Source organism: Suncus etruscus, chromosome 6 (assembly GCF_024139225.1).
Source record: "Suncus etruscus isolate mSunEtr1 chromosome 6, mSunEtr1.pri.cur, whole genome shotgun sequence".
Taxonomy (NCBI): domain Eukaryota; kingdom Metazoa; phylum Chordata; class Mammalia; order Eulipotyphla; family Soricidae; genus Suncus; species Suncus etruscus.
In genome coordinates this window covers 48,888,115-48,894,881 of record NC_064853.1, presented here as the reverse complement: position 1 = coordinate 48,894,881, position 6,767 = coordinate 48,888,115, and the positions used below count along the sequence as shown (strand labels likewise).

Genomic DNA, 6,767 nt, shown 5'->3' with positions numbered 1-6,767 from the left:
TTTATGTTTTAAAAAGAAAGAAAAGGGTATTTGAAGACAACAGGTGATAGTTGAGTTTGAGACATGTTTTGCGGCATTATGGAACCCTATATTGTCCTTGAACTAGGGGTTTTGCTGAAGCTGATTCCGGTATCATGCAACAGTCCATAGTTTGATGGGGGCATGAGGGGCCACCAAGCATGGGTCAACAGGCGTGTTGATTGTAGTTATTTGTAGAGGCATGAGCTGGGGACCGAGAGGGTGTCTTTCAATGAGGAGCTGGATGGTGGTGTTGGGGCAGAAGGTCAGTCTTGGTGTCTACCCAATTAGGAACTGAGGATAAGGAGGGTTGAATAAGGGGAAGATAATGGTTCAGAGTTTGGGTATGAGGAAGTAGGGGAGACACAGGGGTGAGGGGAGAGCCAATACATAAAAGACTAGACAATAAAGGTCAATTTGAGTGTTTTATCAAAATCTTGAGCATCCTGATTCTATTCCTAGGAACAGTCTAGGATCAGGAACGTTTTTGGATAATGCTTTAAAAAGTATATTTGTCGCGCGGACGCAAATGCACCCACGCGGTTTTGAAAAATAGTATTACTAGCAAACAAAACAGGGGCTCCAATATACATAGGGGAGGGGTTTCCCTCCTCTGCCCGCCCCCCAGGGCCCGAGTTGCCAGGGCCGGCCATGAAGACCCGCCTGGTGTGGGGGGTCCCAGTCTCCTGGATCAAGTGTTCAGTCCAGGAGATCTGTGGCCTGCTGTCTGACCAGCGACCCTGACATACCAGAAAAAAAGAGGGACGGCTTTCCTGGCATGTGCGCTCTGCTGGGTCCAACTTCGAGCTCCCTCTCCCAGATTCACTCTTTTCTTAAACATAATGTAAACCAAACCATAAAAAATCAAGGGTACACTGGCCCACACAGCAGAAGGCTGGCAATCTCGGGAGGAGACGACGAGCCAAGCTCCTGTTCTGCCAAAGCCACACCTGCTACATCCATTAATAAAAATAATTGTTTTGTCGATGGCCTTGCCTCACCATCTCTCAGGGACACCAATCTGATCAAACTTTAGGTATGCCAGGATTTAGGCTAATATCACCAGGCCTTTTTGGAGTGAGTGTGGGCATCCTCCCTCCATATCTTCCTTCTTCCAGGAGGCCTGGCAGCTGAGAACATGCCCCTAAAAGCCACAGGATCAGTAATAGTACTTTGATTTCTGGACAACTTCATTTGTTTGATGCTGTCATCCCTATAGGAACACACCAATTGAAGAGAATGGACAGCTAACAACAAGATCTTATAAACCTTCTGCTATTGTATTAATGACTTCATTGGAGATACAATAATTTTCACATATGTGCTTGCTACTGTACTTTTTTGGGGGGAGACCAAACCCAGCAGTGTTCACGGGTTACTCCTGGCTCTGTGCTCAGAAATCACTCCTGGCAAGCTTGGGGGACCATATGGGATGCTGGTAATCGAGCCTGGGTCTGTCCTAGGTTAGCCACATGCAAGACAAACACCCTACCTCTGTGCCTCTGTACTTTATCTTTTTTCTTTATTTTATTTATTTATTTATTTATTTTTTTTTTGGTTTTTGGTTTTTGGGCCACACCCGGCGGTGCTCAGGGGTTACTCCCGGCTGTCTGCTCAGAAATAGCTCCTGGCAGGCACGGGGGACCATATGGGACACCGGGATTCGAACCAACCACCTTAGGTCCTGGATCGGCTGCTTGCAAGGCAAACGCCACTGTGCTATCTCTCCGGGCCCTTTTTTTTTTCTTTATTTTTTAAAACTTTCTTCTCTTTTTTTTATTTATTTTGCTTTTTGGGCCACACCCGGTGACACTCTGGGGTTACTCCTGGCTATGTGCTCAGAAATCACTCCTGGCTTGGGGGACCAAATGGGACACTAGAACTTACACCACAGCTCTGGCCCCTCTTTCTGTTCTTTTTTTGTTTTGTTTTGTTTTGTTTTGTTTTTGGGTCATACCCGGCAGCACTCAGGGATTACTCCTGGCTCTCTATGTTCAGAAATCACTCCTGGCAGGCAGGCTCGGGGGACCATATGGGTGCCGGGATTCGAACCGATGACCTTCTACATGAAAGACAAACGTCTTACCTCCATGCTATCTCTCCGGCCCCTCTTTCTGTTCTTTTTTAAGATAACTTTTCTCTCACTTTTTGGGAAACAAATCTATTGTGGTCAACTATGTCAACTATGTGATGCATTTTCTTTAAATTAAGTAAAAAAAAAAAAAAGTGCTGGGGTACAATTTTCTGCAGAGCTGCACGCTGCATATGCCCAACGTTGCAAGGATCAGTGCTGCAATGCTTTGAAACCCAGAAGGCCCAGCTGCTGGGTGGTACCAGGTGCCCACCCAGGGACACCAACTGTAGCCGCCCAAGCACTGACACCACTTTGACGGCCAGGGAGGGAGGGAGAGGAGAGGAGAGAGATAGAAACCAAGTCTCCCTTTATTCTCTGACGAAATCTGAAGCCTGCTGCTGAAGCCTGCTGCTGCCCGGGGTGGGGGAGGGGGAGGTTCTGAGAGAGTGAGAAATTCACTGGCCAGAGGGGCCCTAGGGAGGCCTGTAGATCCGGGTTCAAGAGAGAGGTAAAGGAATAGATAGATACAAAGCAGATGCTTTATCTCAGCGCTGGTCATTATCCTGGGGCCCCCCTCCAACTGTCCAAGTTTTTCTTTTTATTCCCGTGTGACAAGGGGCGTGTCAAGGGGGCGTGTCCAGGTCCAACTGTCATTACATCAACTTTAGCTTCAGACTGTGCGGGAATAGACACTTGGTTTCTTCCTCTCTCTCTCTCCCGCCTGGGCTGTGGCCGCGATGCCTGGGCAGCTACAAATTGGCATCCCTAAATGGGCACCTGGCTCTACCCAGAAGCCAGGCCTCACAGACCTTGGGAGCCTTGCAGCACCTGATCTTTGCAGCCGGGGGCCTCTACAGCTGTGCAGTTCTGTGGATAACTGCAGTAACCTGCAGATAACTGAAGTGATTGTGCTCTGGAGCACATCTGTAGCCAACTAAGGTCTCTGGGCTCAATGGATTCTCAGCTTCCCAGGCACCAACAGAATTCTGGTGATCCCTTGAACTTCTAGAAACTCTAAAAGTGCCTGAAAGCAGAAATAATAAAACAAAGATTTCCCATACACCATCCAAAGATACTACGTTATTATTTGTTTGTTAGGATTTACCGTCTAGATTTCTCCTTTATGCTTATATATAAACAAAAAAGACTACATATTAAACAGTCTATTTTACAACCTGATATCTGCTGCCCTGTATATGTAAACCCTTGGAAGTTAATAAATATACTTTCATATATCCAGAACACAGACTCAACAACACTGAAAACATGAGATGTAAGCTCCAACCACCAAACTGTAATGTGCCTGTCAAGATGGCAGGCGGAAATGGAATATAGGAACACTGACTGGTGGAGGGAAGTTGACACTGGTGGTTGGGTGGTATTGAAATATTATATGTCTAAAAAAGTTTAACTATCAATAACTTTGCAAATCAATAATTTTAATTAAATAAAATTATTTTAAAAATAAATTTACTTTTACAATATTATTATTATCAGTTACTAATTTTTATTGTTTTGCTTTGCTACCTAGTGATCCTCCAAGGCTGCATCTGTTCTGTGCTTTGGGGTAGCTCCCTCTCAGCAGTGATTGTGAGACCATGAGATGCCTGGGACTAAATCTGGACCTCCCACAGGCAAAACATGTACTCAGCACATTAAGCTGCTAGCTCTCTGGCCCTCAGCATTATTATTTTTTATTTTATTTAGTAATTTTCTTAGTGAAAAAAATTTAGTTTTATTTAAAAAAAATTGCTGGGGCGGGAGTGATAGTATGGAGGTATGGCATTTGCCTTGCATGCAGAAGGATGGTGGTTTGGATCCCAGCATCCCATATGGTTCACTGAGACTGTCAGGAGTGATCTCTGAGTGTAGAGGCAGAAGTAATTCCTGAACGCTGCTGGGTGTGACCTAAAAACCAAAAAAAAAAAAAAAATTACAGAGAGGTATGTGTGTGAGAGAGAGAGACAGAGAGAGACAGAGAGAGAGAGACAGAGAGAGAGAGAGACAGAGAGAGACAGAGACAGAGACAGAGAGAGAGAGAGAGAGAGACAGAGAGAGACAGAGACAGAGAGAGGGACAGAGGCATGTGTTCTGGATAGAGCACAGGCCTCTCCAGAAGGAAAAAGTCTCAGATTGAGATGTGGGCCAGTCTCCAGGGGTGTGGGGAATGACCAGTATTATATTATTATTTTTTTTTATTATTATTTTGGTTTTGGGGCCAAACTCAGATGCTCAGGGTTTATTCCTGACTCTGCACTTAGGAATTACTCTTAGTGAGACTTGGGGGACTGTATGGGGTGCCAAAGATCAAACCTGGTCGACCATGTGCAAGGCAAGCAATTTACCCAGTGTACTATCTCTCCAGCCCCACCAGTATCATTATTATTATTATTATTATAAGACTAGGTGGGACCACACCTGGCAGTGTTCAGAATTTATTCCTAGCTCTGCACTCAAGAATCACACTTGGTGGATATGGTGGATCATATGAGTGCCGAGGATTGAACTCTGCAGAGTCTGCCACATACAAGTCTATCCACTGTACTATTGCTTTGTCCTGTCATTTTGTCTCTTTAATTCTTAATTTCTTCTGTAAAAAGGTATAATAGAAGGTCAGAGAGAGGGATGGACAAATGCTTTGCATGTCAGGGGTCCACATTTGATCCCAGTTCCTTGAGTGCAGTTAGGGAAATAACTACACTAACAACTAGCATGACAATGTTAATGAGAGAAGTAGAATGCCTACCGCGAATACAGGTGGTGGGAGGGGGAGGGGCGGGCATTGATGGTGGGAATGTTGCCCTGGTGAAGGGGGGTGTTCTGTTTATGACTGAAACCCAATTACAATCATGCTTGTAATCATGGTGCTTAAATAAAGATTTTATAGAATAAAAAATAAAAAGAAAGTGATTCCTAATACAATTAAGAAAGGTTTTAAGGAGCCAGAGAGATAGCATGGAGGTAAGGCGTTTGCCTTGCAAACAGAAGGATGGTGGTTCGAATCCCAGCATCCCATATGGTCCCCCAAACCTGCCAGGAGCGATTTCTGAGCTTAGAGCCAGGAGTAGCCCTTGAGCGCTGCAGGGTGTGACCCAAAAACCAAAAACCAAAAAAAAAAAAAAAAAAAAAGAAAGGTTTTAGGCTAGAGCAGTAACACAATGTGTAGAATGCTTTGCCTGCAGCTGACCCAAGTATCCCATATGGTCCCCTAAGCCTGCCAAGAGTGGTTCCTGAGCAGAGCCAGGGGTCACCCCTAAATGCCGCCGAATGTGGCCCCAAATTAAAAACAAACAAAAAAGAAGGCTTCACATGTTGCAATAGAACTTAAATGACTCGGGGCTGGAGAGATAGCATGGAGGTAAGGCGTTTGCCTTTCATGCAGGAGGTCATCGGTTCGAATCCCAGTGTCCCGTATGGTCTCCCATGCCTGCCAGGAGCAATTTCTGAGCCTGGAGCCAGGAATAACCCCTGAGCACTGCCGGGTGTGACCCAAAAACCATAAAGAAAAAAAAAGAAAGAACTTAAATGACTCATAAATGTTATTCTTCCCCTGAAATAACATTATAAATAAATGTATATAATCATAGAATATAATATTTTTATTATACTGATTATATTGATTTTAAGAATTTAGTCTATTGTGAAGTTATGACATAAATTAACATATAAATGTCAATCAAGTTATATGACAGTGTGTAATATCCTTTCTATCTCCCCCTGCCCCCTTTGCCCCACTTAAAATATATTTATGGTCTGGAGACACAGTACAGGGTTAAGACTTTTGCACGTGGATGACCAGGATTTGATCCTTAGTACCCCATATGGTTCCCTGAATACCAGCAAGAGTGATCTCTGAGCACAGAGCTCGGAGTAGCCCCTGAGCACTGCTGGGTCTAACCACCCCCCTCAAGTTATATTCTTATGTTGTTTGTGTGGTGCTGGGGGTTGAAATCACCACCTCACTTTTTTTTTTTTGTTTTGTTTTTGTTTTTGGGTCACACCTGGCGGCGACAGGGGTTCCTCCTGGCTCTAGGCTCAGAAATCACTCTTGGCAGGCTCGGGAGACCATATGGGATACCGGGATTTGAACCACCGTCCTGCATGCAGGGCAAATGCCTTACCTCCATGCTCTCACTTTTGTAAAGCAAATGTTTTGGGTTTTTTTTTTAAATATGGACCACTTCATGAATTTGCATATCATCCTTGCGCAGGAGCCATGCTAATCTTCTCTGTATCATTCCAATTTTAGTATATGTGCTGCTGAAGCAAGCACTGTAAAGCAAATGTTTTACTCCTAGCTACATCCCCAGTTCTGAGCCCTTAAAAAATTTTAAGCTTCATAAATTAGAAAAAAAAATTTTTTAAGCTTCTGGAATGCCCAATCCTAAAGTTTCCTTAACTCTGAACTTTATTATTTAAGTGATAAGAAATTTACCTTACAGAAGTCTAAGGTTCCCATTTAAAAATAATTTATCGTGCAACATGAATTAGTCACTTACATATCTTTAGTAATATTACTTATTTACAATGTTGTGTAGCCACTACCTTTAATTTCAATATATTTGTGTTGCTCTGGAGCAAAGTCCCTCATCCACTGTCCCTCCTCTCCCTTTCCTCCAGCCCTGAGAACTACCCCATTGAGTTCCATCTCAGTGGATGTTTCTATTGTGAGGAT

At 44.0% G+C, this 6,767-nt stretch overlaps 1 non-coding gene across 1 annotated transcript; it reads right to left on the bottom strand.

Annotated features, from left to right (window-relative positions):
• Nucleotides 1-6,258: 6,258 nt before the first annotated feature.
• Nucleotides 6,259-6,365, bottom strand: LOC126013041 (U6 spliceosomal RNA). Its single transcript, XR_007497377.1, has one exon. It is a non-coding gene; the product is annotated as a U6 spliceosomal RNA (small nuclear RNA).
• Between the last annotated feature and the right edge of the window lie 402 nt (nucleotides 6,366-6,767).